Source organism: Chiloscyllium plagiosum, chromosome 2 (assembly GCF_004010195.1).
Source record: "Chiloscyllium plagiosum isolate BGI_BamShark_2017 chromosome 2, ASM401019v2, whole genome shotgun sequence".
NCBI classification, from domain to species: Eukaryota; Metazoa; Chordata; class Chondrichthyes; order Orectolobiformes; family Hemiscylliidae; genus Chiloscyllium; species Chiloscyllium plagiosum.
Genome location: NC_057711.1, coordinates 93,957,096 through 93,973,969, shown reverse-complemented (window position 1 = coordinate 93,973,969; position 16,874 = coordinate 93,957,096). Strand labels below are relative to the sequence as shown.

General features: G+C 41.5%; 1 protein-coding gene across 4 annotated transcripts in view; it reads right to left on the bottom strand.

The window, feature by feature from the left end:
• The window catches only part of zdhhc21 (zinc finger DHHC-type palmitoyltransferase 21), a 152,326-nt gene extending 146,323 nt beyond the window's left edge, over positions 1 to 6,003 (bottom strand). For 2 of the 4 annotated variants that reach the window (XM_043714363.1, XM_043714352.1), the window contains exon 1: positions 5,265 to 5,516. The gene's annotated coding sequence lies outside the window, so the exon portion shown is untranslated. Of the gene's footprint in view, positions 1 to 5,264; positions 5,517 to 5,536 lie in introns of those variants that run through there. The other 2 variants (XM_043714371.1, XM_043714380.1) reach the window with 2 other exon arrangements.
• Between the last annotated feature and the right edge of the window lie 10,871 nt (positions 6,004 to 16,874).

Below are 16,874 nucleotides of genomic sequence, written 5' to 3'. Positions count from 1 at the left end.
GGGTGTGTGTGTGTGTGTGATGTTAGGAGGAAGCTGTTGTACCTTTATTCCTAATAACACTGCGCCTGATGGTTCAATTACTCGGGCCTTACGGGGATTGACTACTTTAGCAGAGGAACTGGCTGAGAATTCAGGAGTAGACACATCTCTCACGGGATGGCTTGAATCATGGTTTGGAAAATGGAAGGGGGTGGTGGTTTCTATCCTTACTTCCCTGATAGTAGTAGTCGGGGTATTGGTGGCCATTGGCTGTTGTATCATACCCTGTATACGAGGGCTCACCCAAAGACTGATTGAAATAGCCTTGATGAAACAGATGCCCCTAAAAGGGAATCAGGCAGAGGAACTTTATCGACTAAATAATGAGGGATGAGTGAGGCGAAGATGGATGAAATCTCCGGAATGATGCTTGCGAATTTCAGGGGCGATGCTTAAAAGAAAAATTGCAGAAGATAACAAATGATAATTAAAGAAAAAGGGGAAATTGTGGGATGTGGGAAAAATAGTGTTACTTCCGCAATTCCATTTACTTATACAAAGTAAATGAACTCACACCAGTGTGTAATTGTTTTAGCCAAGAGCTGAGTCAACAAGAATGGAAACTATGTGGAGGAAATACATAATTGTTTTTGTATTAGCTAAAATTGTATGCCAGAATGAAATGTGACTGCAAAACAATGGTAGATATTACAGGCGAATAGATAAGATGCTGTGAGGGGAGGAAGTTAAGCTATATACACCTGTACAAATAGTAGGTATAAACATCTGTTTCCCCACTTTTACAGAGACACAGGAACAAACCCCAATTAAAAGGGTCATAAGGATCAGTATGGTAGGAGTAGGCACAGATGGAGGGGGTAGACAATGATGAAGAAAGAATATGCCTAACAATGACCTACAGCAGAATGAGGTCAAACGGCCTTGTGAGGCCAGAAATAAGCATTTTGTCACAGACAAGGCTGGATAAGGCAAGAGATAAACAGGAGTAATGGGTGTCGGTCTTAGACAAGTGGAAGATGTAAACAGGGGAGGAGCAATGTAAAACAAAAGAAACCAAATTATATAAATGTTGTGTATTAATTGAATTTGGGGTGTGTATGTCCCCTGTCTTATAGACACAGGACATCACACCCTCTTGCAAGTGTAAAATAAAGGACACTACTGATTCAGAGATTTTGTCTCGGACTGCAATTATTGAAGTGTGTGAACTTTGTTTCTCACATGAGCATCATTGGCTCGACCAGCATTTGTTGCCCATTCCTAATTGCCCACATTGCTTTGTGGCCTAGATCACAGGTAAACCAAACCAAGTAAGGATGGCAGTTTCCTCCCCTAAAGGACATCGTGAGTCAGATGGGTGAAATTCTTGCAAGGCAGTGGTGGGTTCTCAATTAACACTCTTTGTTGTTTGTTAATCACCTTGTTAACACTCCAGCTTGCCACGGATTCTGATCTTGCCAAACTCGCGATACAAATAAGCCATCATGAAAACTCTTCATGGAACCATGAAAACTCTTCAACTTGCTGCTGCTCCAAAAGACCTCCATGTTGGATACTGGGGCACCAATATCGAAGGCTACATGCACGACACATCCAATTACATTGGCATCCAACGTGTGCCATGTAGAGACTGCTCAAGAAAACACCCTGTGTACATACTGTCCAGACAAACTGCCTGCTCATATACTGTTCAGGCAAACAACCTGCATATACATGGTCTAATGGGCCCTCAGAGAAAAGTGGGGTTTGGAGCAGACCAGCAAAAAATATCACTCATGATTGCTCGAAAATCACCCAAACATCTAACATAACATATATTTTAGATTAGATTACTTACAGTGTGGAAACAGGCCCTTCAGCCCAACAAGTCCACACCAACCCGCCAAAGCGTAACCCACTCATTCCCGTACATTTACCCTTTTACCTAACACTACGGGCAATTTAGCATGGCCAATTCACCTGACGTGCACATTTTCGGACTGTGGGAGGAAACCGGAGCACACGAGGAGAATGTGCAAACTCCACACAGTCAGTCGCCTGAGTCGGGAATTGAACCCAGGTCTCTGGCTCTGTGAGGCAGCAGTGCTAACCACTGTGCCATCGTGCCGCCCCAAGCACAGCCTGAATGAAGGTATAAGTCATATTTATCAACAACAAAAAAAGCAAATTTAACACAGAACATTTAAAAAATATTGCTTAATCAGGGACAGAGGGTTATCATGGTGCGTAAGGTAGACTCCATCATTTCTGTTAAGCAAGCTATATCACATGTTCTCTCCTTATGCTCAAGATACTTTACAATATCTAGCTTCTCTTCCAATGTTAATCACCTTTCTTTTGTGTTCACCAAATGCAATTTTATCACCAGGACACTTATTGCTAATATTCTTGTCACTATGCTCCTCCTTTTTTTTTCAAAGCAAGGGATAATCTAGTAGTGTATGTTTTACATGAAGCTGCTCAATGTATCTCTCTTAGAAACCTGCTGTCGGTGTCTGCGCAGAACGGTATGGAGACTTCGGCACAAAAATCAGTGCATGCGCAGAACAAACGCGTGAAACAATCACTGCTGGAATCATGCTATTGTGAACAGAGGTAAGCATTCACAAAAATATTGTTCCTTACTTCCTCAGAAACACCATAAGCAGATTGCGCAGCCAGAGCCTGCATAAGAAAGGCTTTAAGGAGAAAGTTGGAAACTATAGACCTATGAGCCTGATATCGGTGGTGGGTAAGGCGTTGGAAATGCTTCTGAAAGAAAAGATTTACATTCATTTAGACAGGCAAGGACTGATTAAGGATAGTCAGCATGGTTTTGTGTGAGGGAAATCATGTCTCACAAACTTGATTGTGTTTTCTAAAGATGTAATCAAAAAGATTGATGAGGGCAGAGTGATATTAATTGTTTACATGGACTTAGCAAAGCCTTTGACAAGGTTCTGCATGGTAGACTAATTAGTGAAGTTTGATCACATGGGATTCGGGGTGAGTTTGCCAATTGGATACAAAATTCACTTGACGAGGAGAGACAGTAGTGTGGTGGAGGGTTGTTTTTATGAACTGGAGGGCTGTGATCAGTGGCATTCCACTGTTTGTCATTTGTATAAATGGGTTAGATGAGAATATAGGAGGTATGGTTAGCAAGTTTGCAGGTGAGATCAAAATTGGCGGTATAGTGGACAATGAAGGTTTTTCTGAGATTACAAAGAAATCTTGATCATTTGGATCAATTGGCGGAGGACAGGCAGAGGCAGTTTCATTTGGATAAATGTGAGATATTGCATTTCGGTAAAACAAAGGCTTGATTTTTACAATCTCTGGTAGGCCCCAATGTAGTGTTGTAGAACAGAGAGATCCAGGGACTCCAGTATACAATTCTTTGAAATTTTGTCAAGTTGTTAAGAAGGCATTTGAGTACAGGAGTTGTAACTTCATATTGAGGTTTCAGAGAAGATTTACCAATATGCTGCTTGAGTTGCAGGGAGAAGCTGGATACGCTGGAGATTTTTCACTGGAGTGTAGGAGTTTGACAAGTGACCTTATCGGGGTTTTTAAAATCACGCAGGGCATAGATAAGGTGAACAGCAACAGTCTTTTCCCTAAGGTGGGGAAGTTCAGAGCTAGGAGGCATATTCTTAAGAAATGTGGAGATGAAGAGCTTATGCTCGAAACATCGACTGTCCTGCTCTTTAAATGCTGCCTGACTGGCTGCGCTTTTCAAGCAACATACTTTTTGACTCTGATCTTCAGCATCTGCAGTCCTCACGTTCTCCCAGCATATGTTTAAGGTGAGAGGAGAAAGTTTTAAAAGGACATGAGAAACATTTTTTTTCGACCGGAGTGGTTAGTGTGTGGAATTAACTGCCAGGGGAAATGGTGGACGCAGATAATAGTTCCAACATTTAAAGACATTTGGGTAAGTGCATAAATAGGAAAAGTTTGGAGGGATATGGGCCAAATGCAGGCAAGTGGAACTAGTTTAGTTTGCTGCTCGTCGGATGCTGCCTGAATTGCTGTGCTCTTCCAGCACCACTGATCCAGAATCTGGTTTCCAGCATCTGCAGTCATTGTTTTTACCTAGTTTGGGAATATGGTCAGCGTGGACTAGATGGACCATAGGGTCATTTTGCATGCTGTATGACTCGATGATGCATAATCTCAATGTCAGGGCACACAGGCTATAGGTCAAGCGCTGGGGATTAGAACAGTTAGGTGGTAGTTTTTGGCATGCATTGAAGGGCCACAGGGCCTTTTTCTTTGCTATCGATCTCTATGACTTTATATATCCAAGCAAATACCTTATGAATATACTGTTCAGGCAAATACCCTGTGACCTTCCTGTCCAGTAAACACTCTTTGAAAATACTTTGCAGTCAAACATTCTGCATATGTGTTGACCAGGCAAACACCTTGTGAATACACTGTCCTAAATATATTGTCCAGAAAAACACGCATCCTTTGTGTGGACTGTTCAGACAAACACCCTAAATCCACACTGTGCCTATTTACTGTCCGGACAAACAACCTGTGGATACACTCCCAGGCAAACCCCTTCCTTTTCCATGTCCATGCGAACGTAGAGCATATGAACCACACAGACAAACATCCCATGTACATAATGCAAAGACAAGCACCCTGTATGACAATCAGCCTGTCTCCACTGGCCAGGCAAACACCATGTTGTGTATGATCCAGGCAAACACCCTCTGCATACTCTGCCCAGGCAAATACTGTGTGTATATAGCCTAGGCAAATTCCTTCTGCTTTCACTGCTCAAGAAAACATACCATTTATATAATGCATAGACATACACACTGTATGTAGTGCATGGGCAAACACCTCATATAGCGTATGCAGTACTCAGACAAACACCCGCTGTCTCCAATGCTCGGGCTAACATCCTGCATATATACTGCTCAGGCAAACACCCTATTATGTATGCCGTGCTCACGTAGACACCATCTGTGTATACAGCCCAGGCAACACGCGATGTAAACATAGCGAAAGCAAACGCCTTCTGTCTCCTCTGCCCCCACACCCCAGACAACACACTATTTACACGGTCCAGCCAAGCATTATTCGTATTCACTGACCAAACACCCTGAGTATACATCCAAACACCCTGTGTCGATGCAGCTCAGACAAGCAACATCTGCCTCCACTGTCAAGTAAATATATCTGTACACTATCCCGACAAACAGCCTGTGTATGCACTGTGCAGGCAAGCACCCTGCCACCGATCACTTCTTGGATCCCGCTCTTACCTCCTCAATGGCCTCAACAACAGCACATGACGGAGAAAAACGAACATCACCGCTTCCGGGATCAGAGCTCAGAACAGAAACCGGCCTCTACCAATACTAACTCAGAGCCAGCGAAAGAGTGTGGGTGGAGATACACACTCCACTACAAAGATTCAGCTATAGACCCTGGTATAAACGAAGCTACAAAACCCTGCTCTGCAGCATGTTGGACTAACATTTTGGGGACTGACGATGGTTTGTGCTCCTCTTCTGTTAAAGAGCATTTCCCTTACCACAGGTATTACTGTGCATTGACACATAAACAGTGCTCGGTACAGAGAAGAGCCGCGAACTGCATGGGACTGCGAGAATTCCCTCTCACCATCCCTAAGCCCTTAAAATAGTTTGAAAATAATGCTTTATTTTAATTCGAATAAGATGTGTGTACATGTGGGAGTTGGGTAAGCTTTTACCACATTCCTCACAACCCGATGATACTCCGTTAATTTCTCCATCGATTTCAAAACATGAATTTAACACTGTTTTAGAATTTTGCACAATCGAAATTTAGCTCATGTAATGGCAGTCTTGCTTTGAGCCAGGGCGCCGATTATTATAAATACAAATTAAAATTTGTCCTTTACTTGTGTGAGCTGATTAATTCTGCCGCAAGAAATATGAACTTTAACTCGTTATGTCTTTGTGCTAATGACATTTGACATTCAACGGCTAATTAAAATTACCTAACATAAAATATATAAACCTAGAAATATAATTATGTCCATCTGATTGGAGTACGGTGCAATATTCGTGTTGCTTGCACGTTTTCCAGACCAAGATGCTTTTCAGACCATTGTCTCCATTTCTGTTTCGGAGCTGGCAAATCAGGCATCTCTGGCGTCATGAGGGGGAGGTACAGTTTGAGAAGGGACTGGAAAGGAGCAGTTGTTCAGACGAAAGGCTTGCAGCTTGTGCGGAACTCTTTGGACATTTGGGCACAAAACGGAGGGAGAACGTCTCCTGATCTTCCTTCCACCTCAACAATCCCAATCTGGGACCCAAGGTTTTCCAAGATAATTACGCCCTCAAAGAAGCCCTTTCGAGGACTTAATGCCGGTGCGTTCTGACTTTGATTTCCACCACTGGCACCACTGGCGATATATGCTACCTCTGCCAATGTGTGTGTCAGAGTAAGGTTTGTTTAAGGAGTTGGTTGCTATCAGTGTAGGGCAGTATCTAATGATCAGTGGTAGTGGATACACTGCAGGCGAAAGTGAGGACTGCAGATGCTGGAGATTAGAGTCAAGCTGGAAAAGCAGAGCCGGTCAGGCAGCATCCGAGCAGCAGGAATATCGACGTTTCGGGCAAAAGCCCTTCATCAGGAATGAGGATACACTGCAGTGGAGTCTTAATAGAAGGGCAACGTGCTTAGATAACAAGATGATTTACTGCAAGATTGTATTATGTATGGCTACATTACTATTCAGGCATTATTACTATCAGGTGCTGTACATAAGGAAGGTCATGTCTGACCAACTGAAGTTTTCAAAGAGGTGACCAGGTATGTAGATGATGGTATTACTTTTGATGTAGTCTACTTGGACTTTAGCAAGACTTTTTAAAGATCCCACATAGGAGACTAAGAAATGTAAAAGCCTTTGGAATCAAAGGAAATTTGGCAAATTGGTTCCATAATTGGCTGAGTAGAAGGAAGCAAAGGGTGATGATTGAGGGATATTATTCCAACTGTAAGTCTGAGTCCAGTGGGGGACCCATAGGGGTCAGAGTTGAGCCCGTGCTGTTTGTGCTTTATATTAATTATTTAGAATTTAACTTAGGATCAGCAAATTCACAGACAATATGAAAATTAGTGGAGTGGTAAATAGTGAGGAAGATAGCCTTAGACTAAAAGGGAGTATAGACAGCTGGTCAGATAGACTGATCAGTCACAAATGGAATTCAGACTGGATAAACATGAGCTGATGTATTTGGGTAGAAGGCAAGAGGATACATGATGAATGATAGGATCCTGGAACGCATTTAGGATCAGAGAGATCTTCATGTATACCAGTTCCTTAAGGTGTCAGGACAGGTGAATAAAGTGGTTGAGAAGACATATGGAATACTGCCTTTATTAATTGAGGCATAGAGTTTATGCTGGAATTGTATAAAATATCGTTCAGGCCACAACTCAAGTATTTGGTGCAGTTCCGGTATCCACATTATAGAAGGGATATGATTGTACTGGAGAGGGTGAGATTTACCAGGATGTTGCCTGGGCTAGATAGTTTCTGTTGTGAAGAGGGATTGGACAGATTTGGTTTGTTTTCCTTAGAGCAGAGGAGATTGAGAGAGGACATAATTTATTATGATCATGAGGAAATAAATTTGCAGAATTATATTTGCAGAGGCGTTCTATTTTGCTCAAAAAATGCACAACCTGCAGGCAGTCAATGCATGTAATATTTTATAAATTTTACTTTGGAAATAGATTAGATTCCCTACAGTGTGGAAACAGGTCCTTCAGCCCAACATGTCTACACTGACCCTCTGAAGAGCAACCCACCCAGACCCATTCCCCTACACCTAACACTACAGGCAGTTTAGATTACTTACAGTGTGGAAACAGGCCCTTCAGCCCAACAAGTCCACACTGACCTGCCAAAGTGCAACCCACCCACACCCATTCCCCTACATTTACCCCTTTGCCTAACACTAGGAGCAATTTAGCATGGCCAATTTACCTAACCTGCACATCTTTCGGACTGTGGGAGGAAACCAGAGCACCCGGCGGAAACCCTTGCAGGCACGGGGAGAATGTGCAAACTCCACACAGGCAGTTGCCCAAGGCAGGAATTGAACCCGGGTCCCTGGCGCTGTGAGAAAGCAGTGCTAACCACTGAGCCACTGTGCTACTCTAGAACCAGTCTAACTCAAGATTGGGATATGTTGATTCTAGAGATGGAAATGTGTTGCTGGAGAAGCGCAGCAGGTCAGGCAGCATCTAGGGAACAGGAGAATCGACGTTTCGGGCATTAGCCCTTCTTCAGGAAGGGCTAATGCCCGAAACGTCGATTCTCCTGTTCCCTAGATGCTGCCTGACCTGCTGCGCTTCTCCAGCAACACATTTCCATCTCTAATCTCCAGCATCTGCAGACCTCATTTTCTCTTCATATGTTGATTCTAACCTCATACTTTTAATGCATTGTCTGAGCTGTGATGTCACCTTTTTTTATAAAACCTTAAGTTATCTTGAGAATATGACTTAAAAGAAGTTCTGGGATTTACATGTTAATTAACTGAAACCTGCAACCCATTCTAAAAGATGAAAGACTTAACAGCAATCTAGGTTTGTTCAATATGACATTTCATTCTGTGTCCTATGATCCCACTTCACAGCTACCTGATGAAGGAGCAGTGCTCCAGAAGTTAGTGCTTCCAAATAAACCTGTTGGATGATAACCTTATTTTGTGTGATTTTTAACTTCGTCCACCCCAGTCCAACACCAGCTCCTCCACATCATAAAATTGAGTGGCATAGATAGATGAGATAGAAAGAAGTTTTCTCCTGCATAAAACCATGATGTCTATTGCTAACAAGTCTATTTGCTTCTAAATGCATATAGGTCTTATCTCTGAATATCTTTTCCAATAATTTCCCTAACGTGTACATGAGGCCCACAGGCCTGTGATTTTTCAGGATTGTCCCTGCTACTCTTCTTAAACAATGGAACAACACTCACCTGTGGCCAAAGAAGATGTCTGTGAATGCTCCAGCAATTTGCTCTCTTGCCTGCCTCAATATTCTGGGATAGATCCCATCAGGACCTAGGGACTTACCAACCGTAATACTTCTTAGGTCACACAACACTTCTTCCTTTTTAATAGCAACCTGGATTAGAATTTCGACAATCCCCCCCCCCCCCCCCTGAGATCATCAATTCCATCTTTTTGGTGACTACTGACACAAAGCATTCATTTGAGACCTCACCTAGCTCTTCTGGCTTCACACATAAATTCGCTCCTTTTTCCTTCAGTGGGCCAATTACACTCTTGATTTTCATATTTGTATAAAAGGTCTTGGGATTCTCCTTAATCCTGTGTGCTAGTTACATTTCATTACCCCTTTTAGCCCTTCTAATTCCTTATTTCTTTCCTACTTTCCTTATATACTTCAAGGGCTTTGTCAGGTCCATCTTCTTCGACCTTATGTATGCTTCATTTTTCTTTTTGACCAAGGTCATAACATCCCTGTTCATTCAAGGTCCAATTAACTTACCATACCTATCCTTCATTCTAGCAGGTCCTGAACTCTTATCAACTGCAGTTTGAAATACTCCCACATGTCTGATGTGGATTTACCCTCCAATAGCCATTTCCAATACAAATTCTCCAGTTCCTGACCAATATTGTTGTACAAAGTTAAAAATCACACAACACCAGACTATAGTCCAACAGGTTTAATTGGAAGCACTAGTTTTTGGAGTGCTGCTCCTTCATCAGGTGGTTGTGGAGTATAAGATTGTAAGACACAGAATTTATAGCAAAAGTTTACAGTGTGATGTAACTATTTCAATGTATAATTTCAGTTACATCACTCTGTAAACTTTTGCTATAAATTCTGTGTCTTGTAACTTTATACTCCACAACCACCTGATGAAGGAGCAGCGCTCCGAAAGCTAGTGCTTCCAATTAAACCTGTTAGACTATAACCTGGTGTTGTGTGATTTTTAATTTTGTACACCCCAGTCTAATATTGGCATCTCCAAATATTATTGTAGCTTGTCTTTCTGCAATTTAACACCTTCACCAGAAGACTGCTGTTATCCCTATCCATGATTATCTTAAAACTCATGGTATTATGATCACTACTTCCACTGAACTTCACTCACCTGACTGGGCTCATTTCCCAAAACCAGGTCTAGGTATAATGTCTTCCTTGGTTGGATTGATTGTATACAATGACAAGAAACCCTTCTGAATAGTCCTTTAAACTTGTGCTACATCCAAGCCCATAGCACAAAGTGAGCTCCAGTCAATATAGGGGAAGTTAAAATCACTCACCACAACAACCCTGCTATTTTTACATCTTTCCAAAATCTGTCTACATATTCTATCCTCTATCTCCTGCTGGCTGTTGATTTCACTTTTCCTACTCCTGAGTTCCCTCTATATTGCCTCGCTGCATGAGTCCTCTGATGTATCCTCCCTCATTACAGCTGAGAGATACTCCTTTACCTATAATGCAACACCCTCACCCCTTTTACTTCTCTTCGATCATACCTGAAACATTTAAATCCTGGGAGAGTTAGCCACCAGTCCTGTTCCTCTTTCAGCCAAGTTTACATGATCGCAATAATGCCATAGTTTTAAGTACTAACCAAAGCTCTAATTTCATCTACCTTGCCTATTATACACCTTGCATTGAAACACATGTATTTCAGATCACCACCCCTGCTCCTTTCAGCAGCGTTTCCCTGCCTGTTCTTGTTCTTAATCATGTTTGCCTTGGTTTCTACCTCTCCCTCAATTTCTGCATCTACTGCCCTACTCCTCTGGTTTCCATCCTCCTGCCACACTAGTTTAAATCCTTCCCAACCACTCTATCATGTACCCCACCAAGGATATTAGTCCTGGTCCTGCCCATGTGTAACTCGTGCAGTTTGTACAGGTCCCACCTTTCCCCAGACCTGGTCCCAATGCCCCACAAATCTAAAACCATCTCCCCACACTATCATTCCAGCTAGATGTGCACTTGCAATGTCAAGGCATGCAAAACTATGGATCAAGTACTGAAAAATGGGATTAGAATCATGAGGTGGTTGTTTTGACTTGCATGGGCACGATGGGCTGAAAGCCTTTTCTCTATGCTGTGGACCTCTATGGCTGCACAACATGCGACATCACTATGCACAATACTAGATAAAACATTGTTCACTAGATTAATTCCAGACATGAACGGCTTGTCTTATGCAGAGAGATTGAACAGCGTAGGTCTATTCTCACTTAAGTTTAGAAGAATGGGAGATCTAATTGAGATGACAGGGAAATGACAATGTAAATGTAGAGCTAAGTTTTCCCTTGTGGAGCAATCCAGAGAAAGAGAAATCATATTTTATGTCAAGGGGTGGCAGATTCAAAACAGAGATGAAGAGGAATTACTTCTCTCAAAGACCTGTGAATCCATAGAATTCACTAGCTCAGACTGTGGTGGATGCAGGAACATTTAACAAATTTAAAGAGCAGATAGACAGAACTTTAATTGATAACAGGTTAAAAAGGATCATGGACAGCGAGAAGAAAGTAGAGTTAAAGGCTCAGATGAGATCAGCCATATTAAATGGTGGAGCAAGCTCGAGTGATTGCTTACTCCTGCTTCTGATGTTTACATTCTTTTCTACTCCCCATGAAAGCTAGTGTAGAACTCACTGTCTCCACCCTCAGGCTAGTTGGAGCTAAGGCAACATCAACATTAACTCCTTCAGAGCTTTATTTATGCTACAGCCAGATATTTAACTTCCAGATGCTATGAAAAATTTCAAGTCATTGTAGTAACAATACTATACACTCACTGCCTTCCTATTTCTCTAACATGTCCAATTACTCAGGAGAATTAACTCATAAAATGGTGAATAGAAACTGGTCCAACTAGTCTTGTATACTTCAACATGGAACTCCCGTGTGTCAAATACCTTAATTCACAAGTATTCCTGATTTTATTCCTATTGGTTACTGCTCATCTTCTATGCTTCCATACAGTCTCCTACAATTAATGAACTTCACCAGACCTCCTTCTCCTCATTGCAGTCCTTCCTTTCCCACAGCTGTCTAGGATGGTGCACTGGTTAGCACTGTTTCCTCACTATGCCAGGGACCCAGGTTCACTTCCACTGTTAGGTGACTATCTGTGTGGAGTTTCCATGTTCTTCCATGTCTGCATGGGTGCTGCAGTTTCCTCCCACAGTCTGAAGATATGCAAATTAGGTGGATTTGCCATGTTAGGTTCGGGCATGTGTAGGTTAAGTGCATTAGTCATGGACAATGCAGGGGCACAGGGAAGGGGTGGATCTCGGTGGCATGCTCCTCGGGGGATCAGTGTGAACTTGTTGGGTTGAATGGCCTGTTTCCATACTGTATGGATTCTATTTGTCTAATATCTTGATGAAGAGCTTATGCTCGAAACATCGACTCTCCAGCTTCTCGGATGCTGCCTGACCGGCTGTGCTTTTTCATCACCACACTTTTTCACTCTAATCTCCAGCATCTGCAGTCCTCAGTTTTTCTCCTAGCATATCACTTAGAGCTGCTTACCACTTAATTTTTTCTGAAAATGTGTTGTTGGAAAAGCGCAGCAGGTCAGGCAGCATCCAAGGAACAGGAGATTTGACGTTTCGGGCATAAGCCCTTCTTCTACTTAATTTTTTCTCCTCATCACCAGACACATTCTGTATGACAGTTTAAATGTCCTGATCCTCTTTTTGGTTCACATACTGAAGATATGGACGTTTCTCAAGAGCAAGCCAGTATTCCTCGATCTCATCATTGCATGCACCATCTCAAATCCTGGTACATGTGTACTTTAAATATTTAACAAGAGGGAAGAACTCCATACTGTGGATCAGTGGGAGCTGGTATGAAGTGACTAGGATAGGAGAACAAGACATCACAGGTTTCAAATTGCACAGAGAACATTATTTCCTACACAGAAACAGAAATTGCTGAATAACTCAGCAGGTTGGCAGTATCTGTGGAGAGAAATCAGAGTTATGTTCTGAAGGAGGGTCACTGGACATGAAATGTTATCTCTGATTTCTCTTCACACATGCTGCTGAGTTTTCCCAGCAATTTCAGCTTTTGTTTCCAATTTCCAGAATCCAGGGTTTTTTCGGTTTTTCGTTTAGTCTTATTTCCAACATACCCTCACCACTGAAATATGGGGATGAATATGCCTGAAATATTTAACACTTTAGGAAGGAATCTGATAAGTGTTGACCAGCTTAGCGAGTTTTGAGAAGTTTTGAAGTTTACAAACTTACTTAAAACTTAAGCAAATACAGCATATTTTTCATTTAATGTGATTAACAATGAGGGCATAAAAAATCATGTATTTTCCTACCTTGGTTCGTAATAAATTCACATTGAATGCAAAAAACTTCCCCATGAAACATTTGGGATACATTGTAATTCCAGCTGAAAAAATGGTCTTGGCTTCATGGCAGAGGGACTGCTTTCCTTACAAGAATATAACATGACTGATGGATCACTACGAACTTCTTCACTTAGCCCATAGTTAAGGTACGGAATGCAGTGGAGTGTGGTGAAGGCAGATCAATTTGTTCATTCGAGAGGACAGTGGATGATTATTTGCATAAAACTAATATGTAAGCATATGAGGAAAAAGCAGGAGATTGTTTAACAAGGAGGTACAGGTTTGATGAGCCAAATGGCCTCCTTCTGTACAATTACACTTATGTGGTTCTGTGATACATCTCCAGTCCTCTTCTAAATAGCACATTACCAGCTCAGTCAGACTAAAACCATCTGAAATGTCCTCAATGGAGGCTCAGCAATCTCCCACATTCCAAGCTATGAGCACTGAGGAAAGTCTTCAGTGGAGCTCTTGGAGACATAAATGAACACGTGGGTTAGCCATTGAGGGTTTTCATGAAGATATCGTAAGTATTTCTGTGAACTATATCATAAACCTAGATCAGACAGCCAAATTTATGGTTTGAACTGGCGAGGGACCAGTAACAATTGTACAATTAGATATGAGATTCAGGGACTTTTCAAGAGAATAAGGTCACCTTCTTAAACTAACAATAATAAAATCTCCCTACAAAGTTAAAACAGTAATTCAATCTACTATGTGTAGTATATTCTAACATCGAGAATTACCATGAGGTTAACATGTGTAATAGATTGTGATTGAACACCTCACAATGCACATCAAATTTTAAATCTGATCAAGACAGATTCAATGGTTTTCTCAGCAATTCCCTGCAGGTGCTAATGATACTATGGGTCATCAAATCTCACTAAATTTCACAAAATGTCACAATTCTTCATTTTGACTTGCTGACATCGACAATTGAAAGAGGGACAGGATTGGCAACTTAAAATTCTGGGATAACGATGTTTTAGATGAGATAGACAAGGAAGCAAAAGAGGTGGGCGAGTTGCATTTTTGGTTAGGGATCATATCACAGTTGTTACAATGTGGAAGTCTGCTAATTCAAACTAACACCCCAGAAAAGCTCGCCTCGCCTTGTAATTTGCTAAAAGTGTGAGAGAGTGAAAGAAAACCCCTGTCTTCCACTGTTAGAGAAAAAAGTAACAATTTATTTTCCTAACTCTAACAGTGAACACTGAACAAAAACTATTAACAAACTCGAGCCCCCTCTTTCTTAACAAATCACTAAATCACCCCAACTCTATAAAAATACTGCTCCAATAACACAAATATTATACATTAAATTAACTTAATCTCTCACAGTCCATGCAGTTTCTTATACTGTCTTACTTCTGGTCTTCTGAATATACTGCTTCCTTCCATCCTTCCGAATCTGCTGTTTTGTTTCATCCTTCTGATTCTGTTGTCTTCTCCCTGGGTCTTCTTCTATGACTTTTCTTTTTTTGTGAGTGTCATTGTATAAAATTTCTTGGTACATTTAATAAAGAGATTTATTTGCGAGCATTGAGGTGCTTATTTCTTCAACTGGCAGTTGGCGCTCATGTTCGATGGGCAGTTAGCTCTGACTACCTTTCAAAATGCCCTTCCTTTTAAATTCCCAAGACTCAAACCATCTCATTCATCCGAAGGTGTTAAATTCAAAATCAATTGGTTTTTAGTATCCTGGGCATAATCTAATTTAAATTATACCTTTCAGATTAGTTTTGCACTCACATGTAACATTAGACTGTTTAGATTCTATCTTACCTACATATTTTCTTTTAAATCCGTGATAATGCATCTGCAATAACATTTTTACGATGTGCAACATATACAATTTGTAAATTAAAAGTCTGTAACATAAGACTCTGATGAAATAATATCATATTTTTGTCTTTAAATCTTTCCAAAAATTTGAGAGGATTGTGGTCCATCTATACAACACTCTCCGAAACATTGATCATTACATGAACGCTAAAATGTTGTACCAAACTCAATAACACTTTTTCGATTATGAAATATCTTCTCTGGTGTATATTGAGTTTTTTGAAAAATAACCTATTGGCTTTGCAAGTCCGCCATCATCCTCCTGCATTAATACAGCTCCAACACTCATATCGCTGGCATTGATTGCAACTTTAAAAGGTTTTAAAACATTTGGTGTAGCTAAAACTGGTGTTATGGTTAACAGAGCTTTTAACTTCTCAAATGCCCCCTGGCATTGTTCTGTCCACCGAAATTTTGTGTTCTTCTTTAGCAAATCTGTCAGCGATGCCATCATGCTGCTGAAGGTTTGTTACAATAATTCTGGTAGAATCTGCTCAGTCCCAAAACTCAAAGCACCTATTTCAAAGTGCTATCGTAAGGACAGACTGACGGGCAGAGGGGGTGGGAGTGGCCTTGTTGGTAAGGGACGATGTTCAGTCCCTTGCGCGGGGGGACCTAGAGTCAGGGGATGTAGACTCAGTGTGGATAGAGCTTTGAAATACTAAGGGTAAAAAGACCCTCTTGGGAGTCATCTACAGGCCCCCAAACAGTAGTCTGGATGTCAGATGTAAGTTAAATCAGGAGCTGAAATTGGCCTGTCGCAAAGATGTCACTACAGTTGTTATGGGGGATTTTAACATGCAGGTAGACTGGGAGAATCAGGATGGTATTGGGCCTCAAGAAAGAGACTTTGTGGAGTGCCTCAGAGATGGATTCTTAGAGCAGCTGGTGCTGGAGCCGACCAGGGAGAAGGCAATTCTGGATCTGGTATTGTGTAACGAACCAGAATTGGTCAGAGACCTCGAAGTGAAGGAGCCATTGGGAAGTAGTGATCATAATACAATAAGCTTCAATCTGCAATTTGAGAGGGAGAGGGTACAGACGGAAGTGACAGTACTTCTGTTGAATAAAGGGAACTATGGAGCTATGAAGGAGGAGCTGGCCAAAGTTCAATGGTGCAATACCTTAGCAGGGAAGACCGTGGAGGAACAATGGCGGATATTTATATGCATAATGCAAAAGTTGCAGGATCAGTTCATTCCTAAAATGAAGAAAGATCCCCTTCATAAATCCATGCTGACTCTGACCTATCCTGTTACTACTATCCAGATGTGCCGTAATTTCATCCTTAATAATAGACTCCAGCATCTTTCCCAACACTGAGGTCAGACTAACCGGTCTATAATTTCCTGCTTTCTCTCGCCCACCTTTCTTAAAAAGTGGTATAACATTAGCCACCCTCCAATCCTCAGGAACCGACCCCGAATCTATTGAACTCTGGAAAATAATCACCAACGCATCCACGATTTCCCGAGCCACCTCCTTCAGTACCCTGGGATGTAGACCATGGGCGGCCGTGGTTGACGAGGGATGTTAAGAAACATATAAAGTTAAAAGAGAAAAAGTATAACATAGCAAAGATAAGTGGGAAAACTGAGGACTGGGAAGCTTTTAAAGACCAACAGAGGATT